Here is a 27,003-nt window from a genome sequence, read left to right as displayed (position 1 = left end):
ATCTATGCTTTGTTTTTCTTCTTTTTTCTTTACCTTATTATGATGGTATAACATGTCCAGGAAAATTGTGACAGGTTTTTCTGTGACTGTGTTGGTAGGGCTTGGTTGGCTGGTCCATGTGAAAAAAAAAAAAGGGGGGAGGGTGGGGAATCTATCTAAATACTACAGTCATGGATGTAGTATGTAATGCCTTGTTGCTAGAGAGGCTATTGGAAGGATCTTGCAGAAGTAAAGGTCTTTGAATAATGTCTTGACAATAGTAAACTACAACCTAACTAATGTATAATATTATTTGAAATCTGGCACAGCTAGAAACTTTATCCAGAACTGGTTCTGTATTAGTAGCTAATGTAACTACTTTTACCAGCTTCCTGTAGCTGGCAGCTACAGTTTCGGAAAAGTAATACATACTACTACATGTCCTGTGAAAGACAGTTGCTTGTCAGATTCATGTCAAGTGGCAGAACAATCACAGAATCACAGAATCATAGAATAACTTGGGTTGGAAGGTACCTTTAAAGGTTATCTAGTTCAACAACCCTGCAACAAGCAGGGACATCTTCAACTAGACCAGGTTGCTCAGAGCCCTGTCCACCCTGACCATAGCTGCTTCCAGCAATAGGGCATCCACCACCTCTCTGGGCAATGTGTTCCAGTGTCACACCAGCCTCATAGTGAAGAACTTCTTCCTAACGTCTAGTCTAAATCTACCCTTTTTCAGTTTAAAGCCATTCCCCCTTCTCCTGTTACTACAAGCCCTTGTAAAAAGCCCCTCTCCAGCTTTCTTGCAGGTTTCCTTTAGGTACTGGAAGCTGCTCTAAGGTCTTCCCGGAGCCTTCTCTTCTCCAGGCTGAAGAAGCCAGCTCTCTCAGCCTGTCTTCACAGCAGAGGTGCTCCAGCCCCCAGAGCATCTTCATGGCCTTCTCTGGGCTTGCTCAAGCAGGTCCACATCCCTCTAGTGTTGGGGGCCCCAGAGCTGGAGGCACTGTCAGAGCACTGTATTGGTTACGAGCTGTGTAAGTCAAAATTCTTAGACAACCTTGTAGCTGTTTTGGCTATTTTGATGCTATCGCCTCTTTTAGCCTCACGCTGCCGGACAGTGTAAGCTGCCACTTAAATTTAACCGGCAGCAAGACCTCAGAGGGGCCGACCCGAGTCCGCCGCCATGTCGGCAAGCCGGGTGGCGGCGGCGGGGCTCACCGGGGCCATTGCAGGAGCGGGAGCGCCACCTGCCGGCCCGCGGGCGCCTGGGCGCACCCGCCCCGCGGCCGTTCCGGCCGTCAGGGAGGCGGGTCCGCCCCGCTCCTCTCGGGGCGCGCTCAGCCCCTGGCTTTTCCTTTCGTTTCTGTTTCTTTTATTTCTTCTTGTAGCATTAAGTCATCCTTTTTGTCCATGGGGAAATAGTATTTAAAGGCTCACCCTGCTGATTAAAATTCCTCCCTTCTGTGCTCTTTGTTTGGCTTTTATATAACCAGAGCTCTCGAACACTGAAACGTCAAATGGGACAGAAACTTCTGCCTGAGAAATGCAGCCCGTTTCTTTTGCCATATTCAGCAAACAAAATACATACTGTTGGAACAGCACAGTTTGAGAGAGGTTCCTTTGTTCTTTTGAATCCTAAAGGAAAGCTTTTGATAGAGGGAAAAGAAAAAGAGAAAAATAAAAAAGAGGCCTGTTATCACAAACGTCAATTCACCTTAAGAACTGTGCTCCAGCACCGTCTTATTTTAGTTCTCTAATAGTCAGTGCTGCCGGCTGAATCAAATTTGGTTCAGTGGCTGAGTGTCTTTAACGAGGTTTCCACTGTCATCATGCCTGCAGTAGAGCTAGGCAGGAACCATGATGCACGGTGTGAGCTGTGTGAGAGGGACGATGGGCGGAGAGAGCACAGCCCTGCGGAGCTTTGACGAGACGACCTGAGGTGATACACTTATTTCTGGGTGTATAAACAAAGCACTAAGTACTCCCATTCCTTTAAGGATTCAGTGCAAACAACTATTGATACACAAGAATTAAAGGAGCAAATAAACCTCATTCCCTTTCCTTAGAATTAATGGCATTACAGCTGGCATTTTGATATATGCATTTTCTTAACCCTTCATGGCTAATTTCTTCTGATGTTTAAGTCACATTCCAACTCCAACACTTTCCTTTCGAAGAACAAAAAGGCCGTTTCATTTATGTCTAAAGCATTTGCTATATTGCAACTAAACTGGTACTTTACAGATTTGATTGTATAGTGGATATTTAGTGGCTAATAACTAAAACTTATTAGTTAAGTTTTAACACTACATCATGTCTCTATTTCCCCATACGACTGTGACCTCTCCTCAGTAACTTACAACCTATGAAATAAATCAGTGAATGAGACTGAGGCAGAAGTACTGATTTTACTGTAATACACTGAGCTTCTAAAAATAGACTGTACTCTTGCTCACAGGAGATAACTCTCCAAGACGTGGTTCCTACATATGCAATTCACTGATTCCTAATAGCTTGATCTTATCAGTGTGTGCCGATTTTATCCTGCAGCAAGACCAAAATAAATATATAAAAATATATATGGGGATAATAATATTTTTCATAGATGGAAATTTCTGGGAAATTTTGAGAGGAAAATTGAAATGTTTCATGTGGACTCAGTGCAATGCTTCATGTTGATTCAGCTTGATTTAAATTTGATTTAAATTGCCAGAATGTTTCAGGCGTTTATCAGGGTAACTGATAATGTGATATTTAGGCTCTTGGGCTGAAACAAACTGAGAAACAAGATTTTAGTTCCAAATAAGCTCTGTTTATGGCACATCCTGGAAGTTTTAATTTTAGCACCACATTCCTTCTATTTTCCCAGTTTGAGCTTAGCTTTCCATCTGGACTATTTTTCTCATGAGGTACCAGTAGCAAGTTGTAGCAGAGAAGAAGGGTCAAAACTGCTTATCTGCTAAAAAATTCCCTTAAGGCTTGTCAACAATTAAATGTCCTTTGTTAAAAAAGTTATATTCTTCACCCAATTTTCAGGCTTTGCTTGTCCATCTTTTCTTCTCTTTACCACTCTGCTCCATAGCAGCAGCCTTCATACAGTCACAGATAACCTGAGCAAAATGCAGAGAAAATAACCTATTTGCTTAAAAAATAACCAGACGTAATATCACATAATCCATATGGGAGAAGTAAAGAATGTTGCTTACTCTACTATATTTGATTTACCTTTTGTGATAATCCGTTATTTATTGCCGTCAGCTTTCCAAGTTCTGTGCTGAGCTTCTGTGTGTTTTTTCTAAGCCTGGTTTGCAATTTCTTATTAGATCCTCCATGTCCATATAACCTGCACGACAGTCCTCCCCTCAAGACTTGTCAACCCAGTTGACAACTTTTTCTGTTGCAACCTGAACATTCAGAGTGGTTGTCCAAAAGGACAGGGTGCAAGGTGCAAAACCAGCTGGCTTTCCTGGTTGGAAGCCAAACTGCCTTCCAAGCTGCTGGCACAGCTATTAAAACGTGTTCCTCATCATTTTGATTAATAGATTAGCTGTTTCGTAATGAATGCACTGTATTAGTGTGTTGCAATGAATACACTGTAGAAACATATTGCATGTGTATAAATACATTTTTTAAAGAAGGGTACAAGAAGTAAGTTATCTGAAAATGTGAACTAGTAATAAATAATCAAAACAATGGCTACCTTTTTTATTGAGTAACTAAATCAGTCCTTATAACTATTTCTAAAGAAATAATAATGTTGTTTTTTCACAATCAATGAGCTCTGAGCATTCCACTGGTTATTGCTGAAGCATAGCCAAAGTGCATTTAGTTTGCCCACTACCCCTAACATAATGTTGCCTCTTACTGGTCAGTAGTCAGGGAAGTTTCATAGGGAATAATTAAAAGAAAATAATGATTCAATCCCAATTCAGTGAAAGCCTCTTGAACACAAAACAGATCCTTTTTATTCTTCTTTTTCATATGCAGCTAGTATTACTTAATTCAGTTGTCAATTCAGAGACTAACAATGCCGTATGAGTACTTGTGTGGAAGTGTGGTTTATTTTCACAGTAACACTCGCAGTAGTGCAGAGACCCTTTTTTCTGATGTCAGTGTCTACCACACTCTATTTCATAGGCTAAAGGACAGCTCTATATACTGAGAAATTAACTTCTAAACATTTTTTTTCTCAGTCACCTCCTTTGCAGATTCCTTAGACAAACAGAATCTAGTGTGAACCAGCAAAACCAAGCCTAGGCAAAACACACAGAAGCACAACGATTTTTTTATTTATGTATTTATTTATTTATAGAAAATACAGCCTACAAAATATAATAGATCATTGTAAAAGTAGTACTGCAGTCTTCTCCCATATGGATTAGCTAATAATATGTCTTGTTATTTTGGAAGCAAACGGGTTGTTTTCATATTGCTCAGATTGGCAGTGAATGTACAAATAGTACTACTATGGAGCTCGGTGGGAAGGAGAGAAAAAGAGAAGATGGATATCTTTACAGAATTCCTAACATCCTCTTATTATATTTAGCCCAGTGGGAACTCAGTTTTTAAAATTACTTTGCTGCTTTTCAGAATTGGAGTTACTGAGAAAATAGATATTTTCCAGAACTTTCATGATTCTCAGACCTTAATGTCAATCTTCAGCTTTCGAGAATCACAGGACCACCTCTGAAGGTATCAGAGTACTTGAAGAAAAAGTAAATTTTGCAAATATAAAATTTCCAACAAATTTTTGTGCTCCCTGTGCCCTCTTAGGCAACTCTGTTCTGTATCTCTGTGAGCTACTGACAAATTTGTAGCGTTTTCTTCAAGATAGTCTAGCTTTTCTTGTCTTGCAAGTTTATGTCTGTCTTTCCCAGTATAAAATTCCTCATAGATCTGAACAAATGGGAAATTTCTATATAGTTTATACTGAAGGTTGGAAATAGGCAACTAGGTCACTGACCTGAGACTTTGACAGCCTCTGGTAACTAGGGAACAGATGTACAGAAGGCTCCGTATATACACCTAGCTACTGACACTGCAGCACTCTGTTGAAAAATGCGCTTTTAACACTAATGAACAAATGTCTCCAGGACTCCCTTCTTGTGAGTAGTTAGTAGAGAAACGGAGAGAAGACGAAATAGAAAAGCAGGACCCAGATTCTATCAGCATTCATTTTTCTGCCAGTCTTTGAGGAAGTGGAGTGTTCCATAATCACACAGTACCCAATGCTATTTATTTCTTTGTCATTTAAATAAAATAAAAACAGCAGCTGCTGAAATTGTCAGCTGTAATAGTTATAGCATTACCTCCATGATGCCATTTACTGCATCTTTCCACAGGGGAATTATCATTTTCATTTATGCCACTACTTTCATCTGCATGATGTCTTAATACCTATCATGGCAATAGTTCCGTCATTTTTTAAGTATTTGTTTTATATTTGGTTTTATGTGCTGCAGAAGACATTCTAGTTATGGCATTTTATTGATCAGCTGATGGCTGAGTCAAGACCTGCTGGTCAAACTAAAGGTAAGAAGGAAATAGGCAAGGGAAGCAGGGACAGGTATCCTGGGAAGAGTGTAGGGACACTGCCCAGTTGTGCAGAGATGGGGTCAGGAAGGCCAAGGCAGAGCTGGAGCTCAACTTGGCAAGGGATGCAAAGATTAACAAGAAAGGATCCTACAGGTATGTCAACCAGAACAGGGAGGTCAAAGAAAGTGTGCCGCTGATGAGCAAGACTAGTAGTGAGTTGGTAACAACAGACAAGAAGGCTGAGGTACTCAACAACTGGTTTTCCTCATTCTTTACTGGCAGGCTCTCCCCCCACGCCTCTTGAGTGGATGAACTGCAAGGCAGGAGCTGGGGGATCAAAGTACCTCTCCACTGTACGTGAAGATCACGTTAGTGGCCATTTGAGGAACCTGAACATACTGAAGTCTATGGGACCTGATGAGATCCATCCCAGAGTTCTGAGTATTTGCCAAGCCACTCTCCGTGGTATTTGAGAAGTTATGGCAGTCAGGTGAGGTCCCTGGTGACTGGAAAAAGTCAGACCCATTTTTAAAAAGGGTGGAAAGGAGGAGCCTGGGAGCTACCAGCCCCTCAGCTTCACCTCTGTGCCTGGGAAGATCATGGAACAGATCCTCCTAGGAGCCATGGTAAGGCACATGAAGGAAAGAGAGATGAATTGAGACAGCCAGTGTGGCTTCACCAAGGGCAAGTCCTGCCTGACCAACCTAGTGGCCTTCTATGATGGAGTGACTACATCAGTGGACAAGGGAAGGGCTAAAAATGTCTATCTGGACTTTTGCAAAGTCTTTGACACAACGCTCACGACATCCTTCTCTCTCTAAACTGGAAAGATACGGAGTTGATGGGTGAACTGTTTGGTGGATAAGGAATTGGCTGGGTGATCACATCCAGAGGGTAGTGGTCAATGGCTCAGTGTCTGGATGGACACCAGTGACAAGTGGCATCCCTTAGGGATCTGAACTGGAACCAGTACTGTTTAATACCTTCATCAATGACATAATGGGATTGAGTGCACTGTCAGCAAGTTTGAAGATGACACCAAGCTGAGTGGTGCTGTTGGCACACCTGGGGGGACAGAAAGCTATCTGGAGGGACTTCGACAGGCTAGCGAGGTGGGCCTATGTGAACATCAGGAGATCCAACAAGGCCAAGTGCAGGGTCCTGCACCTGGGTTGGAGCAACCCCCAGTACCAATACAGGCTGAGGGGTGAAGGGATGGAGAGTACCCCTGAGGAAAAGGACTTGAGGGCACTGGTGGATGAAGGATTGGACATGAGCCAGCAGTGTTCGCTTGCAGCCCAGAAGGCCGATTGTATCCTGGGCTGCATCCAAAGGAGCATGGCCAGCAGGTCAAGGGAGATGATTCTGCCTCTTCACTCTGCTCTGGTGACACCCCACCTGGAGTGCTGTGTCCAGCTCTGGAGTCCTCAGCACAGGAAGGACATGGACCTGTTGGAGAGGGTCCAGAGGAGAGCCACAGAAATGATCAGAGGGATGGAGCACCTCTCCTATGAGGAAAGGCTGAGAGAGTTGGGGTTGTTCAGCCTGGAGAAGAGAAGACTCTGGGGAGACCTGTTTGTGGCCTTTCAGTTCTCAAAAGGGACCTAAAGAAAGATGGGAAAGGACTTTTTAGCAGGGCCTGTTGTGATACGATGAGGGGTGATAGTTTTAAACTAAAAGAGGGGAGACTCTACCTTCTTGAGTAGAGGCTGGATGTGAGGAAGAAATTTTTTACAATGAGGGTGGTAAAATACTCGCGTGTGTTGCCCAGAGAGGTGGTGGATGCACCATCCCTGGAGACATTCAAGGCCAGGCTGGATGTGGTTCTGAGCAACCTGATCTAATTGAAGATGTCTCTGCTTATAGCAGGGGGATTGGACTATATGACCTTTGAAGGTTGCTTCCAACCCAATCTATTCTGATTCTATCATTCTATACCTTTCATTACCAATATTTTAATTGTTGGGTTTTAGGGGTTTTTTGTTTGGGTTTTTTTTTTTGTGTTTTTGTTTTTTTGTTTTTTGTGTTGGGGTTGGGGTTTTTTTGTTGTTGTTGTTGTTTGGTGGTTTTTTCTGGTTTTTTTTTCCAGGTATTTGGTGGGTTTTTTTGCTGTTTGCTGTTTTGCTGGTTTTGCTGTTTGGTTGGTTGGTTTGGGGTTTTTTTGTTCTGCCGCTTTTAGTTTTTTAGGAGTAAATGTGGGTGATTTTTGTGATGCTAACTTTGTGATGCTGGTGATCATATGGATCTTTACTGAACAGTATTCATTCTTGAAGATGAAAAAATGCTGTATCCAACTGAAACCACACTACACTGTGTGCTGGGTAAATAATTGAGCAAAGCCAGTGATTGAAATGCAGCTTCCCTTTTGACATATGCAAGTTCCTTTCAAGCACCCAAATCTCCCTCGAGATGTGTTCAGATAGAAGGAACACTGATGTGTCTTTGAGCCCTGTCCATACCATGCTGCATAAGGGTCTGGAAACAAGAACTTATCTGTACTTTTATAGGATGGCATGCAGTGAACATGCTAAACTTGGAAACTCTCTCTTACCTTTTCCTGGTGCTTTGTAGCTCCATATTTATCCCAAGCAGAACACTTGCAAAATCCTGCTGTAAGAACTGAGGATAATTAAAATATTAACTTAAAGATTTTAGTGGTCATCATATCATTTTCGTGCTGTTTCCTTTTGGCTTGAGTGTGTGGTTAAAAAAAAAAAAGTCAACAGTATTGTAAAATAAATAAAATGCAGTTCCACAAGTAGAATACTAAATTGCTCTATTTACAAAAGAACAGGAAAAGAGAAGGAGGGAGAGAAATGTCATTTTCAATTAACAATTTTTTGGTCTAAGCTAATGTCATTTATTGTTCCAGCAATTTATCTGCATACTGGTTTCTAAAAATGCAGTACAAAAGAAGAGAAAGGGAGAAATAAACCCTCGGCTCAGTAAAAAAATCCTGTACTGTGGGTTTTGACAGAGTTTAAAAATAAAACTGAGGCAAGGTAAATCTGGATTTTTTTTGCAGTTTAAATTGCACACTGACCCTTTAAACTCTGTTCCAAGCACTATAGCCTTAGGCACAGCTACAAGGCATAACCATCCCCTGTAGTGTGACTTCATCATAGGATCTCACCTCCTTGCCCAGCCAGTCCCAAAATATCTAGTCATTTTTCTTGCCCCACTTTCAGTATACTTTCATATATCCTAACATAATGAAAAGTAGCTGCTACTGCTAGCCCTTTATACATGATGAAATCCATTGGAGAGGTGAAGGTAAAGAAACTTTGTTACTTTCCCAACTAAAATTCAGACAAAAAAGTTTTAAAACAAGGTTAACTTCTCCTTCCCCTCCACCTCCCTCACCAAATTGAAAATTGGTTTGCTTTCTAGAGAATAAATAATAAATAATCAGAAAATAATTCCTGGAGTTATTTACCTATTTATAACCCACTTTTAAAGAATGATACAATGGTAGAAAGAGAATTTAAGAACATTTTGAGTCAGAATGTGGATCTGAGTGAATCTTAGATCTCAAATTTTTAATAGTCAAGCAAAATAATTAGCCAGTAAATATGTTCTTTTTGGTTTGACATAAGCCTATTCACTGCTAAAATAAAGTAAATAAAACTAACATAAGCCATAAAACCATTTGAAATTGTTATTATTTCCTTCTTTATATAGGCCTGCACCTTCATGAATTATTTAGAAGATACAGGTTTTAATTTTTATTAAGTATCTTGTGTTTTCAAACAAAACATAGAATTAAGATAACAACTTGTGCTGCCCTTCTCTGTTCTGAGCCCTATTTGTAGCACAGATTTATGGATTTTTAAGGCAAAAACTTATTTCAGTTCCATTTCCAAGTGGCTTAATACACACCAAGCAAAATAATTAATAACTATTAAAGCTGCTGCAATTAAACAAGAAATCTATGCTCTTGACTGCCTGAAATATAATCAGCAAGACCTACTTAAAAATATCATAGTCACAAGCTCAGAGTTTTGTGTAGAATCATGATGACAATCAGCAAAACTGTGGAACTGATGTTCTGTTCTTTCAACTGACAGCGCTTCTCTGATCATGTAAACTTAAAAACAAACAAACGCACCCACAAAAAAAAGCCAAACCTTTAGAAATGCTGCTATCAGAGAAATTGCTGGGGAAAAATAACAGTCATAGCACAAAATAGAACATCTAAACATTAATTAAATCTATGTGGTCAACAACTTCTAAATTCAACAGTTTTCTAAAGCATCTGCATGCATTCACCTATCTTTATTGCTTGCTGTCTTCTAATTTTGCATCAGGTCTCTGGTATTCTTAGAGCCATTATCATTCTGTGGGGTCAAGCCTGGGTTCTAATTGGAGACTATGCTCCTCCACGTAGAAAACCTTGTTGTTATTTTCAACATAGTAGCCTTCTGAGCTTACCAAAGAGGGGTTATCAGAGAAATCCCCCCAAAGCATCATTATTTGCTGGACAGATAAAGCTGAGTCCCACAGTTCTACTCTGCAAGGTTTGTCTGACATCAGAACTTCAGTCTGCAGACTCAAGCCACTACTGCTTACAACTCTTTTAAGAAAATTTTGGAAGAGTTTATGCTGACACGAGTTAACAATTTAATTAAAAAAGCAGCAACTTCCCATTGATTGCCTTTCCTTTGCATTTTCCTTTTGAGACTTGCTTCCTGCCATGCCACTCTTGAAGATGATTCCGTACCAAAACTGCTACCTAACCTCAACGAAAGAGAGAAATGGCTTTATTTTCCCATTATTTATACTTTGATGCCACCATATCTCAAACTCCTTTGTTTTACATACAAGGTATTCATTACTTCAGTTATCACATCCAGAAAGGAGTGATGTTTTTAACTATTTGACAAGCTTGCCTGGGATAATTTCACTGAAATTCAGGTGTTTCTCAAGCTGATAAAAATCTACCTAGAAACATAAAATATTACAATTCAGGTTCTGGAATGCTGTGGTTAAAATACCCTAGAAGATCATACTATCTTGTTAACACATGTCAAGACATTCCTGGGAATTTTTACTTCTCATTCTTTCTTTCACATACAGAATAATCAAAAGAATAAAGAATATCTTTAATAAAAATATATACAGATTTTAGCTACAGTTTGAGATATGTATATCCACCCAAGACATTCATTCTGTCCCAACTCATTACAAATTCGTCTCTCAAGCCCATAAAAATTGGTTTGTGTTCTATACTAATTGCTAACTCTGCATGTGTTTTGTTAAAAATAGCACCATTGTTGCTCTAAGGGGAATATTCCTTTAGCTCATTAGAATACAGTGCACGTTAACATGCAGCTGACATGTTCAAGAGCAATCTATATAGAACAAGATACTCTGCAGGGCACCTGCCCTTCAGCCACTGGACTGGCTTGCAGACAGAGCAGGTACACAAAGCCAATAGGTGTATTCAGCACACAGCATTGGGTGGTTTCCAGAAGTAAACACTGGCTCTGATTGCAGGCATGAACAGTAAACTTGATCTTGAGAGTTGTCACCAAAACATAATATAGAAAACCCTCGTGTCTCCTAGCTCATGATTTAGTATCTTATGTGGCACCATTGCTTGTTCAGTCTTCCTCAAGTTCTCAGATTTGTGAATTAAGCAAAGAAAATACTAAATAAGTGAAACACACAAAAACATAGAGGGCAGGGGATGTGTGTGTATGTGTGTGATATTCCAGAGCAAGCAATATTTGAAAAAGCAAGTCAAGCAGAGAAATAACTTAAAAAAACCATGCCTCTCAGATGTTCTCAATGCACTAGTGTTTCCTTTTGCTCACTCCCTTATATCTCTGTTCCACCTGTCCTTTACCTACTTGTTTGTGCTGAGTTTTGTATCTTCAAACCACAGGACTGCATTGTCTTAACAATACCGAAACTGCCTTTCCAATAACTTGTTTCTCTCTTCCATAGCTTCTCAAAAGATAGCGGAGAATTAGTGCACATTTTCCTACTTGGCAAGAGTTATCCTTGCATCTTAGCAGAACATTGTAATTTTAATTTAACTTGGACTAACTTCTAACAGTTACCTGAAACAGAACGTGGCTATTGCAAATTAAGTCAGAACATTACTCTGTAGTCCTATCGGTACCCTTGAATTTCCACTCCCATAGCACTCACAGGCTAATGTGATTCTGATGACACTTGACAGATGTTTAGCTCTCCCTTTGCACATTTCATCTACCTTTCACCACAGTGTTTGATATTCCCATGCCTTCCCCTCATCAGAAGAGAAATTATTTTTTTCTACATTCTATTTAGGGTGTATACTGAGTAATTATGCAATTCACTAGAAACACTAGAAAATAAATCAGATTATTCTTAGCATATCAGAGACTCTGCACATGAGCTACTACTAACCCAAATAATCTGATGATAAATTACTATGATGTGTTCACTGTGCTCTCCCGTGCCTCGGAATTTATACTGTGAGGAATCCTTTTACAGTTTGTACAAACAGTTCAGCAGTTCCTGAAAGTCAGTTATGGTTAGGAGGAGGAAGAGGAGGAAAATCTGCCCTTTAGAAGAATCCTAGGAATTAGATTAATTTACAAGACTTATAGGAAATTAATGTAGGAAAAATGTTTTAGTTTAATTCAAGCTTCAGATTATTGTATAAAATGGGATGGGGAGAAAAAATACTGGATATACTGTGATTTAGCTCAAGGGTTCACAAATGGTAAGGTAAAGTCTATAAACCATTATGATTCTAAAAAGAAAGCATTGGAAAGAGGATAAAGCCCACTAGCTTTTGAAATTGTGATATTTTTTCTGTATAAGTAACAGCTTGTCTTCCTTTTTTTTTTTTTTTTATTTTAAATAAAAACAAGACTTTTAAATAATCTCAGTGCTCAAATAGCAGTATTTTTTTTTTTTTTTTCTGGATATTCCAACAGTTGACAACGTTCAGATAACTTCCTCTCTAGCTATATCCCAGTGACTCAAACTGAGTGTCAACTGCTTTCTGGAATTAGTTTCCAACCAGTTCAACTGTGACTAATTTTAGATGGTACAGATGCAGTGTTAAACTATCAAGAACATATTACACAGCAGTCAGTTATGATAAAGAAAGCCCTGTAGCACATTTTTCTATGCAGGAATAAACTTTGAATACCTATGTTTCTGTTAATAATAATAGTAATGATAATAACAACAACTAGCAGATAAAAATAAAGGCTTCAGTAGGGCTTTTAGTAATGGTATAAGGATGTACTTTGAATTTGTGAAAACTACAAGCTAAACTGTTCTTAATAAATTAAAAATATAAGTATGTATGTATAAGTACATATATGTATAGACAAATTGGTATATTTATACATATCTATGCTTATATATTTATATATGCAAATATATACATAAGTGTATATACACATAAGTGTATATATATTTATATATATTTAGATATTAAAAAAAGTTTCAATATACTTATATTGCCTTGTGCTCTGGGTCACCAATCTTACTGCCCCTTTCCAACAGTGATTGTTGTGTAGCAAAGTCCTAAAAAGAGGAGCATCTGCCAGGTTATATGACTCCAGAAACCTAAAAGCCCAATAGCACAACTGAAGCAATATTAACAGGAGGTTTAGCTATAGTAATGCACTGTGTCTTCAGTCTTCTAGAGGTGCACAAGCAAGTCAATATACTTAGGATGGTTTGTGCTTCTTCAGCACACTTCTTAGAGAAAAAGACTGAACCTGACATGAAATAATCCACCTGGGAGTTCATGCCACATGTTCTTCTTTTCATGAAGCCAGGTGTACTGCAGACACCCTGAACATCTGTTACCACTTGTGAAAAAGCCAGCTGGGTATAGTTTGTTTCTGGCCAAACTTAAACCTATATAACTATTTTCCCATGTTTATTAACTGTCTTAGTTTCATGGCCAACTGGGAATTTTCAGAAGATTTTAGAAAGAGTTCAGTTTGGCTCTAAATAGAAAAATGTTTCCTTCAACTTTCTTCCTGTAAGAAGTGTGGCATTTGCTACATTTTTGTAGTGCTAGGCAACAAATATGGAATAAATCCACAATACCTTGAAAAGTTTCCTTTATTCCTAATTTTGTCTCTAAAGTTAATTTAAATTTTTTTGGTAGTTTTATAGATATTTCAACACTTTGCATTTCTCTTTTTAGCACTTTTTTTTTCCTCATCATATGGCTTCACTTCTATACTAACCATGTACTTTAAGCCAAATTTGAACCAATGATTCTATTTCCCTCACAATTCATAAAATAACTTTAAAACTCTAAAGATACAGAAGATTTAAAGATTTGTATTATCATGAATAAGGATGTACAAATTGTATTTTTAACAATTTTCTCCCCAAATCATATTATTTTTCAAAGAAATTCTGGGGCCACAGGAAGAAAACAATCCACAGAACCATAAAGTTAAGGAAAAAGTACATCCATGTTTTGTATAACTGCCTAAGCAAGCATTTAATTGAAATTTCTGTAACATATTTCTTATACTTCCCTCTGAGAAAAATAGCACACTGGATGATCTTGACCCCTATTGTCAGGTTAGAGGAAGACTAAGGCAGTACAATCCAACATCTGAATCTTTTTTATCGGTTCCAGAAAGACTATTTGATTCCTTCCCACGTAATGATAGGTTCTCACAGGAAACTATTAGCACAGGAAAAAAAAGTCATTTGATATGGAAAAAAATTATCCATCAGTCACCTTACTAATTGATTTCTTATTCCTTTCTCTAGCCAATATTCAGTGTTTAGAAAAACTTTGGAATGTTTCTTCTGCTTTCTCCAGGTTAAACCAAATGATTGTAAAGTCATTACTGTGAGACTGAAAATCTCTAATGAAGCCAAAGAAGGAAAGAATTAGAATTCTGAACAAACAGACCAGCAAACAGGCCACAAAGAAAAAAAAGAAGAAATATTTTATATTGCAAATATATTCTTTTTTGTGATGCAAACTCCTTACCTATAGTGAAAAAGCTGCTGCTGAGCAATGGCATTCTTTCTGCAGTGTTTCACAGTCAGGTATACTAATTTACCATGCTAAATCATTAGTCTTGCAGATGCGGGGTACCCCCCCACTGTCACCACTACAGGAAGGATACTGCAGTGTGCCACATTAACTTTCTGTGAGATGTTATTTCAATAGCTGTGCAGATCCTCCTCTGATTAATGAAACAGCCTATATATAAATAAATCCTATTACTGAAATGACTCATCAGAGATTTGTTAGAATATTTTGTCATAAATGTTGGATACCTTAGAACATGGTGCTGAGGATGATTAAAATGGTTACATTAATCTGCACAGTTACACTACACTTCTTTCTCATTCTCAATACTAGTATCACCTTGTCTGAGAAGACAGAGGAGATGTTCAGCGTGAAGACTATTAAGCATTATATTTTCCCAAACTACCCTATAATTTCTATTTAGTGAAAACAAACTCTTCCTTTTTTGGTCAATTTAAGTTAAGAAATAGCACAGTACTAAACAAAGGAACTAACAAATTCACACCATAGAATTTCTTCAGACGTTAGTCAAATATTTTAACATGTCCTGCTCTAAAGTATATGTAAACTAAAGGATGTAGGAAATTATGACAAATAGTGAGTTAAAAGATAGTGTTTTTCTTAAGCAACAAGAAGTCTAACAGATGCCATTAAATGAGAAATCAGATTCTGTTCCCATTCAGGTTGATAAGACTTCTGTTACTGTAGCCTTACTAGTGTTAAAAAAAAAAAAAAAAGTATTCTTCACCTGCAGAGAAAAAGAAATCAAATGTTTCTGTGATTAATATATTTTCAAGAGATTCCTAAAAAAAAAAAAAATTCTTTGAGTATATCTGCAACAGTATCCCAGTTACTTAGAAATTTGGGGCAATAGTAGAATTCAATCTTGCCTGTGTACTTACAGGCCTAAGAAAAGTAAACATTTCACTTGCTATAGTAGGATCAGTCATATAGTAACAGATAACTTTCAAGTGCCTGTAAGAGATTCTTCTGAGTCAAAGCCCATAACTTGTATAATAAATAGCCTACCTCACATCTGTCCAGGGTATTTACCACTCAGAATCATCAAATCCACTTATCAAACGTTGTACTGTTGACTTTTCACCTCTACACTTAATCCAGTGCTTTTGAGGCTTGTCCAATTCTTTTACTGATCATTATCATATAAACCGTGCAACCACTGCCCACTCTAGATAGGGTGTCTAAACTGTTCACCTAGCCTACGCATATAATATGAACAGATCTGGATTTCTAAAGTGTCAGTATCCTCATCACAGAAAGAAAAAAACAAAACAAACCAAAACAAACCAAAACTAAACTAAACTAAAGAAACAAACAAACAAACCCCCACACAAAAACAAACCAACAAAATATTCCTGTCTGTCTAGTTGGAAAACTTGACTAATTTGTCTGGTCATTTTCTTACAGGACTGATGTCAAAAGATATCCAAAAATGGCTTAATGTGGGTTAAGAGAAAGATGGTGATAAGTACTGCTAGTGCTGACAGCTACTGACATATGCTGCATTAAAGAAGTCTAAGAGTTCCTAGCATTTAAAAAAGTAGGACCTCAGGTGTCAGGAAATTTTATTAAGAAAATCTTAAAGAAACTTTTAAGATTTGCATCCTGGACTTAATTTCTCTTGCAAACTTTATTATGAAAACAGCCCTTGCTGTTATTAATTATTGTAAAGTTTTTCTTTCATACAGAAATACAGAAATAATTTAAGAGGATTGCCCCACATGTAGAACATCACCCCATATTAAAACATCTCCTCACAAGAAACATTGTTTTATATTTAAATTTAACTTGCCTAATAAAGAAGAGACTATACATTGTATGTAAATATTAAAACAAAAAATTCAGACCAATAGCTTAAATTACTTTAGATCCTTGCATGTATGCAGAATTGGAAGCAGTCCCAACCCTTCTCAAGTTCTGCAACATCTGTGCTAAAGCAGAAACACAGTATTTCCCTTGGAATATTAGCCACCTGCAAAATGCTCTTGACCACAAGAAGCTGAACCTTAAAGAAGCTGACTCTGTCCTACTTGCCTGCTACAAAGTTTTACAAGGGACCAGAGAATTTTCAAGTATTCCTTAGAGAAATTTCTTTTCAAAATTTTTTCTTGAATGCTCATTAACCTGTGTTCCATCATGTCTTTGTGTTCATGCGTGTTCTCACACAGGCAAGCACAAAACACATGCATAGTTCAAGTTTGAAGTTGAAGATAAAATTTTCAATGTTAATTCCATTAAGAACGTTTATACAATTATGTTAGTAGGTTGGAATGAAAATCAGAAATTATCCAAGGAAAGTTTTCTACCCAAGAAAAAAATTCTGGTTCTGTATTATAAACCTCATCAATAAACACTGTTCCTTTTAAGACAGAGTCATAGAATCATATGATCAACTAGGTTGGAAAAGACCTTAAAGATCATCAAGTCCAAAAGATGCCTAACTTTGGCCTGGCCAATAATATTTCAAATGATAGTTGAAGAAATTTCCACTCCTTTGTCTTCTTTGAAGAAATTCCAACTCCTGACAGCATTTTATGATAGTTGGGACACCACTCCCCTCCCCCCCAATAATCTGGGCAAATTCCCAAAATTACATTCCTTTTGCAGTCTAAGTAATTTAAATTATGCTTTATTGTCTCTTCTAAACTCCTTTCTGTTTCTTTGCACTGCCAACCAGTTAATCTACTCTCATAGGCGGTTGTAATACAATAATTGTATTACAGTAATTGCTGTGAATGTATACACACTAGTAGCTCCCTTACCATATTCAGATACTTCCAGGATGCTTAAGTTATAAAAGGTCTGATCAGACAAAAAACGCAGCACAGCTATGTCTGTGCTGCTTATGAAGCTTAGTGGCATCATACTAGGACATTGACTCAGTATTTCTTATTTTGATTCAAAATAAGAAATTCCTAATAACTTATCTATTCCATTTCCCAAAATGGTTCTGTTTTCCCTTCTGTTATCCCATTACAAACCCACAACACCTAACAGTCTTTATCAGGGGAACTAATGAAATCAGACCTTGAGACTATGTGGCTGCAAGCTGTAGTATGTGCCAATCAATTCATACAATTGTTCAAGTTCAACTTACTCTTTGGGATTTGAGGTCAGTAACAATGGCAGGAAAAGAGGCAGGAATAGGGTAAAAGGGCATCAACTTCTGTGCCTTTTTGGCCTTAAAACATTTCTTTCAGAAGGAATTTTGCTGTAGAGATAAGCAATTCAAGGTCAAGTAGTCACAGAATTTAGTATCTCCAGAAAAATGATTCTAGGGAGACAAGCTTCACGCATGCAGAAGGAAATCACTTCTGGCTGAATGATTTAAAAGCTTTAAAAGGCTAGAATCTAAAATTCAAGCAAATAGATTTTCTTGCATCTCTTGTATGTTTAATAAAGGAAATGATAGTTCTTTGGGAAAAGCACTAGCAGGAAAGGGCTACACAGATTTTTTATCTCCCTAAATCATTGATAGAGTATGACTCAGAAGTCCTTTAATTTATACTGCATGACCTACTCTCCTGCCTAGGCATTGAAAGTGCATCTCAGTCACTAGGACAAAGGTTATTCTTGGTTGAAAGATGTAAATCCATCTGAATTCACAGAGCTTTCCACACTAGTGTAAATCAGGAATAACTGCTCCTGAATACGAGGCCAAACGGCACACAGAGATTCATAACCACGAACACAATTTGACCCACTGAGAATGCGACACTTTAAAAGTAGTAATGAACAGTGAAATTATGGCCTATTCCTTTGATTTAAAAGACTCTCTGACATTTAATATGTCATTGGAGCACCAAGACTTTGCCTTAATCAAAAGTGAGTAACTGAGCATAATGAGCCATGGCCAACAGGACGTAGCAAACAAGAACTGGACATGGGTGGTACATATGGATGAACAAGTGCCAGGAGAACACCTGAAACTGATGGAAATGCATAGTGTGGTATCCTTGTGTAATGATGTGGTTGGTGAGTTGAGACATCTGCCTATAAACCCCTCCTGTAATAGTATCAGGGAAAGACTGGCACATAGATGTCTGACACCACTAGAAGAAGAAGAGCCAAGGTGCAACAAGGTACAAGGCTAGTACATTGGTGCCAAGCCCCTGCCCAGACCCCACCATGGGGCAGCTGGAGAAAGTGTCATGTTTCTTCCAGACGCATCTGTGTCCTTGGCAGTCAGTTAAGAGTAAATTTGTGTGTGTGTGTGTGTGTATGTGTGTGCTGTGTAAAGCCCTCCCTCAGACAGCCTGTCCCTCTGTTAGACTGCTTAAGAAACTGAGCTTAGCACAGTCAAATTGTCTGGTGTTTCTTTTTCCCCTTATTGCTTGTAAGCATTTAAAATGTGCATTCCATAAAGCAAAAGAGAGTAACTTTGTCCTGGCTGGATCAGTATTATACACAATACTGCAACTCATCTGGGTGATGCATATACACGTATCAATATCAAATGTCTTGGAACTTGATTTTATTACCTTTATTCTCATGTAATAGTAGGTTATAACTCTCAGTAATTTGCAAAATAAACCACTACTTAACATAAAAGCAACAGAGTTTGCATTTGACAGTAGGATGGCCTTTTCGGAAAGGCAGTCACAAAGCTCCTGAACAAATATCAAAGTACCAGTTTTATGCATTGTTAAGAAATCTAGAGCTAGTGTGGAGTAACAGTATATGGCAATCTTTTCTTTAATGGAGAAAAGAAAAAGTATTATGAGAGTTTTCAAGTTAGATGTATTTTGCTTTTTTCTCACACTTGCTGTAAAATAATCTGTTGTTAATAACTATCTCTACTTTTCCCCAGCATACACAGATAACATTAAAATTTAAATGGGAATCCTCACCCCCCAAAATGTAGACAACTCTATCTTGAAGAGTCGTATTTCCTTGAAACATCATTGGCCTACAATTCTTTTTTTTTTTCCCGTATCTCCTTTAAACATTCATCAATGGTCCTCAAGGCAGCCTAGCCTAATGTGCTCATGCTCTGTGACCAAACAGTTAGATATTGTCCATAATGTAATAGTTACAGTGCATATGTCCAGGTTAGATGCATTAACCTGAGGTACTTTTAATAATCCAACTTGAGGCAACCTACATCAATCAGATAAAGAAGATGCTACCATGTACTTCTACACTGTACCTTCATCATGGTTTTGCATGGATTTACACTTGATTTGACCATTCCTTGGCTTGGAAAATCCATAAGTTCTCATTACTCACTACAGTATGAGGTGCTTTCAGATTTATGGGATCCCATTGCTGGAGTTCCTGAAAGAGTGCTTCAGGGATTTTATGGGCACACAAATCCATGTATTAATGATCATCAGGCATAATATGCTGCATATAGCAGGTGACGCATTCAAATGTGCAATAATCTGAACTAACCTTTCTAGAGAGGGGTTTTGATCACTGTTTGCTCAGACAAAAGTTCTTAGAATTAGTGAAGGTGTTGTATTATGAATGTTCCCTTACATAAAAGATAAACCCTAATAACCTGAAAACAAATGTTGATTCTCTTTAATGGCTGTTTCATTTTCAGGCTATTTTTTTATGGACTCAGGTTTGTATCTCTCTCTTTTGTATCTCTAATGAGGCTTGAATCCTGTTTAGCAACTTCAAATATGAAATAAATTAATTTTCCCTTGGAAATATTTTACATTAATGCCAAATTGGGAAAAGTTGTGGTGATATCTCTTCAAGAGAGCGGGATTGTCCTTACCAAGAGACAGGAGAGTTCACATTACAGGTTCTTTGTGGCAGCAGCAAAGTGGCCAGCCAGCAGCCACTTCCTGATCTACTAGCCACACCAAGTGCTGTCCCTGCCTAGTGGCAGAGGCTGAAAAGGCACCTGGTTTATCAAACCTGTGGTGATTAGTGGGCTAAAGGTGCAAACCCATTGAAAACCAGTCTTGATTAGTTCTAATGTTCATAGAAAAAAATTAATTTAAAGATCATTTTGTCTCCTTTGTGCATTAAGCACTCGGCTTCTATCATTCTTACATGACTGGTTTATTTCTGACTCCATGTATTTGTTCCCACATGGTTGAAGTGGAGAGAAAATTGAGATATAACTTCCCAACTCTAGTGACCCAAAATTCTGACCGATATGCTTTCCTTGTTGTGCAGACAGACTCAGGAGAAGTAACAGAAGAAGACAACATAGACTCCCTTGATGACGGGGTAAACCGTAAGTATTAGTATCACCCCATTGCTAATCTCCCACATATCCCCAAAAGCAAAAGGGCAGAATCCATCTTAGTACAAAAGAAGAGCTGGTGTTTAAAATGGGAATACAGATATAAATCTTTACAGGTAACATTATTTCAATAGTTTGCAAGGGGCAAACCATATTATCAATGGTAAGTCTGTACATTGACTTTTAAGCTCATTCTTTTTAAACAAACTGCTATTAACAAAACAGATATTTACATTCCAAAGTATGAAATGTGATCTAAATCGTCTTCTTGGTTTAAAAGTCATTTGTATAATTCATAAGTCAGTGACAAACCTAATGAATTAATCACATAACTGGCACATTAGAGACAGAACTTTAAATTCGGATGCATGTTTTATTTAAAGCTTGATGTGCTAATAAATAAATTATTAAAATGTACTTCTGACTCAAACAGTAAATAATAATGTAAAGAACAGCAGCCTCTAGGAAAAAAATGGGGGAGGAAAGGTGATTGAGTGACCTTATGTTTCTGGATTGCATAGGCAAGTGCGAGCTGTGAGTAGTCACTTTAGGGTCTTTTTGCTTTCTGTCAGTTCAGAAGAGTGATATGCCAATTGAAGCTTGACTGTTAATAAAATTGCTTATACCTAAGTTTAATGTAAGCAGCAAATATGTTCCACTCTGTATTAGGAATAAACCAGGAACTTTTATGTAATTGTGTGAGTCCTCACAAGAGAATTTCAAATGTCTTCTGTCACAACTGCGCCATGCTCCTTTTCACTTGGCTTCTAGATATCAAAATGGACAACCCTATATGTGGCACAAAAATAAACTCGTTATGATAAGCCTGGTTGGCAACAAATCATAATGTATTACTTTGACTGTGAACAACTTTGGTAAGAGCTGCCATATTGGAGGAGTTTTCAAGTGGAATGCAAAAAGGAAAGATATTACCAACATACAAGGGTAGTTTTATTGATTTTGTCATTTAAGGAGATATTTTTACTTCTTATACTATGGTCATATCAAAGCCTCTAGTATGTTCAAACTTAAAGAAGTAACGTAGTCACATATCTGCAGAGTCATCCAGTTACAATTATGAAAAAAACCAAACCCTGCGAATGAAGTTTTGTTTTTATCAACATCACTGAATCTTTCATAGCTTGAACATAATTTGGTAGCTTGAACATCATTAATGGTACCATTTATCTACTGTGAGTAACCCCAAGCTTATTCAGTACTAGTTAAAACCAGCCTTTGGTGAAAAAATGCTCAAGCTCACTGGCAATAAACAACAGCTGTGAAGTGCTAAAAAAATATATATTTTTTAGTCACATCTACTCCTTGATGAATCAAAGCCCCGTTCAGATCGCTTGAGAGCTAAGCGGCTCTTTGTACATGCAGATTTCTTAAAAGTAGAGCTCAGAAAGGATTTCTGCAAATGCTTATTATGTACTCTACCAGATGATATCAACACCAATCTAGGGAAATAATTATGAATTAAAATTTCACTAAAAAAAAGAAAGCGTGAAAATATGTGATATATAGGACATGCTAATTGGTGATTGGTGGTAGGGCTTTAAGTTTGTTTCAAAAAAAGAAGCACCATCTAATTCTATGCTCTCTCAAGTCATTAAACATCTGTTCTAGCCCTGCATTAATTTAATCTATGATTCTGAATCCCCTTGCTTCACATATGTGATGTCTCCACAATATCCATTCTTTTAATTTACAAATTTTCCTTTTTCTTCCATAATCATGGTATAATTTGCTGTTGTCACAATCCAGGAATGCTGGCTCTCAGCTCCTCCTCACAGCCCATAAAACTTTTCCATTAGCAGCATAGAGGTCCACTACTATACTTATCTTTTAATCCTCTTTAGACTACCTTCTGATGCACAGCACATGCTGGATATGAACTTTCTTTTTACTTGCCTCAAGCCTGTGAAGATCACATACAAGAGAACTTTATATGCACTCAGGTTGAAGATGAGGAGAGGAAAAGGAAACAAGCAGGGATATGCAAAGGCATTAGATATTAATTACTTATAATCCATGTAAAACCCTTTGCCCTCACTTCACCAGGGTTCTTAACCTTTTGCTGAGAGGTGAAGGTGAAGAAACATGATATCCTTGCATTCAGGAGAACAAGTGCCTTGTTACTTGTAGTAATAATTATTGGCAGCCCTCAGTTATTGTGAGGAAGAATAAAAGGAAAGGGCAACCAATTTGAAGGGAAAGGAATAAGTTAGTTTTCAGGACTGCTGCCTTTTCCCTGGAGACACATGCACAAGTCTGAAAACAATAGACAGAGAAATCTGCAAAGCCAGCAGGTCTGAATTTATGCCTGTATTTTTAAGGAACCTACTGCAAATATCACATGGCAAAGATCGTAGATGCCTTACCTCTTAAGATATTTAGTGTCTGCAAACAATAGATAAGGCCTACTGTTTCACCCTCATAAAAAAATTATGTGAGGGTAAAACAGAACATTGAGTCAAATTTTCTGTGTTCATAGCACTGTTTCCATGGACCCCAAATACTGGAAGACTGAGGCATAAATATGAAACTGTCATGACTAATAATACTAATAGATTTTTTTTTTTTTGCTATTTAATTATAACATTAAGTTGTAATTAACACAAAATTGCATAATTCTAACTTAAATCTTCAAAGGCTACAAAACTGATCTTTTTTTGTGGTTTTTTTTCTGATTCATTCATTTGATCTTATCATAAAAGTACCCCATGTCCCTGAAAGGAGAGAGGGAAACAGGCTTTAAGACTATTACTTATAGAGAAAAAACTCCAAGACTGGAAATTAATTTAAAACTTTCTGCACTTTAAGAAAAGTACTTTGATAACAATGCACAGTTAAGCACACCACATGACTAGGTGAAAAAAAAGGGAAAAGAGTACTACAGCAGTTGTATAGCTATAATAGATTCAGCTTAAGGAGCTGAAGGAGTATATAAAATAATTTTAAGCAAGCAAATTATTAAGTGGCACCAAAGTTGTATGATTAGGCTGAAACAAAGCCTATAAGTGAAAACAGGAATAAGATCCTCAGAGTTGAAATTGGGTAAGAAGCATTGGGCTTGGATCATCTCAGGCACAAGCCTCTTTCAGTTCAGATAAGTTAGACCCTTCTGGAGAGCTCATCAAGCCACATCCATGTCTTCATATGTCTTAATAGAAGCTTCATGAGCTATACATGATAATGAATCATTATCCATATATTACATAAGACCCATCTGGTACATCCTGAATCATGTGTTTGAGAGAATGTGTTTATATGTCCATCTACTTTACCAGTAGTCTGGTTACTTTCTTCTCTAAACTCCTCCTAGTCTTCTAATCCCTAAAGCAATTAGACCTACAAGGCTGGGGAGGCTGGGGAGGCAAGTGGCAAAACGGAAGTCAATGTGCCCAAACTGAAATGAAAGAAATTGCATTTAAACATGTATCAAGCATAACTGGCAGGTTTTGGTAATGGGTGAGGGGCTGCAGTGGTAGCCTGTGCAGACAGAGGTCTGGGGCTGCTCTGAGCCAGTCACAGCCAGTTACAGGTAGCTCTGCTGTGAAGAAAACCAATCCACTGCACACCCAACTGCAATCGGAGGAGCATACAGTGCTTCTGCAAAAATATGTTTAAGGAGGGGCAGTAATCTCTAGAGAAGAGAAGATGCAATAGACAACACCAAGGCAGGGGAGACACCTGAGTGGGTGCAAGGACAAAATAAGAGACATACCAGGGTAGAAGGTGCAACATATCTGGAGGGAGGTGCAGAAGAAAAGAAGAGATGTCAAGGAGAAAAGGAAGCAAAGAGTCTTTCAAGCAAGCCCAGAGGAGCAGCCCAAGCAGTCAGGAGAAAAGAGAAGCTCAAGCAAGGACTAGAGCATGAGAAGGCCTAGGCTAAAGACAAACCTGATCAGGGACTAGAGCAAAGAGATATCTGAGCAGGGGCTGGAGCACAGAGACACCCAAGCAGGGGCAAGGCAAAGGCAACCAAGCAAGGCTAGAGCAGAGATGCCAATCAGAGAGAGATTCAAAACTGATGGGGGCATTTTTGAACCATGATAACATAGGAAAGAGCTTTCTTACTGAGGGCAAACTGCAGGTCTGCAGAACCCAACCGGACACAGTCCTGAGTAACCTGATCTAGATGGCCCTGGCTTACTCAGAGGATGGATTAAAGAATTCCAGTGGCACCTTCCAGCTCCAGCTGTTCTGATTCTAAGACATCAGGGGTTTGTTATCGACTTAACCACAGAAAGCTCTTCTTTCCAAAATACTTCACTAATGCCATTTTAAAATACTTCTGACATTTTTCAATACAATTGCAGATCTGTGGTAAATGGGAAATATGCGAACATAGGAATGAACAGGGCAGTTCCTGTTCTGCAGACCTTCCTATTTGTAACTCTTATTTTGAAGAAGTAGCGTTATTAAGAGATCTGAAGGACTACAATCAGGTAATGTGGAAAAATGGGAGGCAAAGACCATTCAATATGCTGGGAAAGGAATGCCCAGAAAAATGGCACAGCATTATTATCTAGGGAGGATAATAATGCTACATATTATTTATTTCATCTTATCGAGCCCTACTGGATCTGGATGAAGTTTCTGTGGTAGAAAGAAAAGGGAGAAACTGAATCATAGAATCATAGAATCATAGAATCGTAGAATAGTAAGGGTTGGAAAGGACCTTAAGATCATCTAGTTCCAACCCCCCTGCCATGGACAAGGGACACCTCGCACTAAACCATGTGGCCCAAGGCTCTGTCCAACCTGGTCTTGAACACCGCCAGGGATGGAGCATCTACAGCCTCCCTGGGCAACCTATTCCAGTGCTTCACCACCCTCACTGTAAAGAACTTCTTCCTTATATCTAATCTAAACTTCCCCTGTTTAAGTTTGAAGCCATTACCCCTTGTCCTACCACTACAGTCCCTAAGGAAGAATCCCTCCCCAGTATCCTTATAGGGCCCCTTCAAATGCTGGAAGGCTGCTATGAGGTCTCCACGCAGCCTGCTCTTCTCCAGGCTGAACAGCCCCAACTTTCTCAGCCTGTCTTCATACGGGAGGTGCTCCAGCCCTCTTATCATCCTCGTGGCCCTCCTCTGGACTCGCTCCAACAGCTCCATGTCCTTTTTATGTTGAGGGCACCAGAACTGTACACAATACTCCAAGTGAGGTCTCACAAGAGCAGAGTAGAGGGGCAGGATCACCTCCTTTGACGTGCTGGTCACGCTTCTTTTGATGCAGCCCAGGATACGGTTGGCTTTCTGGGCTGCGAGCACACACTGCTGGCTCATGTTAAGCTTCTCATCAACCAACATCCCCAAGTCCTTCTCCGCAGGGCTGCTCTGAATCTCTTCTCCACCCAACCTGTAGCAGTGCCTGGGATTGCCCCGACCCAGGCGTAGGACCTTACACTTGGCTTGGTTAAACTTCATAAGGTTGGCATCGGCCCACCTCACAAGCGTGTCAAGGTCCCTCTGGATGGCATCCCTTCCCTCCAGCGTATCAGCCGAACCACACAGCTTGGTGTCATCAGCAAACTTGCTGAGGGCGCACTCAATCCCACTGTCCATGTCGCTGACAAAGATGTTGAACAAGACAAGTCCCAACACCTATCCCTGAGGGACACCACCTGTTACAGGTTTCCAACTGGACATCGAGCCATTTACCACAACTCTCTGTGTGCAGCTATCAAGCCAGTTCTTTATCCACTGAGTGATCCATCTATCAAATTGATGTCTCTCAAATTTAGAAACAAGGAAATGTTTTCTTTTTTTTTTTTTTTAGCCAGTGTAGTCACCTCTAGTGTCCTAGCGATTGTTGGGAGCTGAAGATTTCTGTGAGCCTTTGAAGACAAGGACAGCAGTAATACCCAGGAAGACTAATGCCATGAAAGGGTATCAGATTAAAATCGGCTTTGCAAATGGGCAAGTTCCTTGAGAAGAATGTACTGATTCAGAAAATCTGAACTCTGGACCAGTCTAAAAGATGGGACTGTTGCTGAAACTATGTTGGTTATAGCTTACCATCCTATAACTCCTTTTTTTAGAGGAGATACATTTTTATTTCTAGTCCCATTACAGGACTATACATAGTTCTTAAGTTATCCTGGTGATTTCATTTGTAAACATAAATAAATATTTGCCCAGATTAAGTTTGACTTGTTATCTGTTTCTTTTTGTACCACGGCTTAACAGCACCATGCAAACTAATATTAAAAAAATAGTGTTTTGGA

Source organism: Strigops habroptila, chromosome Z (assembly GCF_004027225.2).
Source record: "Strigops habroptila isolate Jane chromosome Z, bStrHab1.2.pri, whole genome shotgun sequence".
Lineage (NCBI taxonomy): Eukaryota > Metazoa > Chordata > Aves > Psittaciformes > Psittacidae > Strigops > Strigops habroptila.
Note: the sequence above shows the minus strand (reverse complement) of the source record.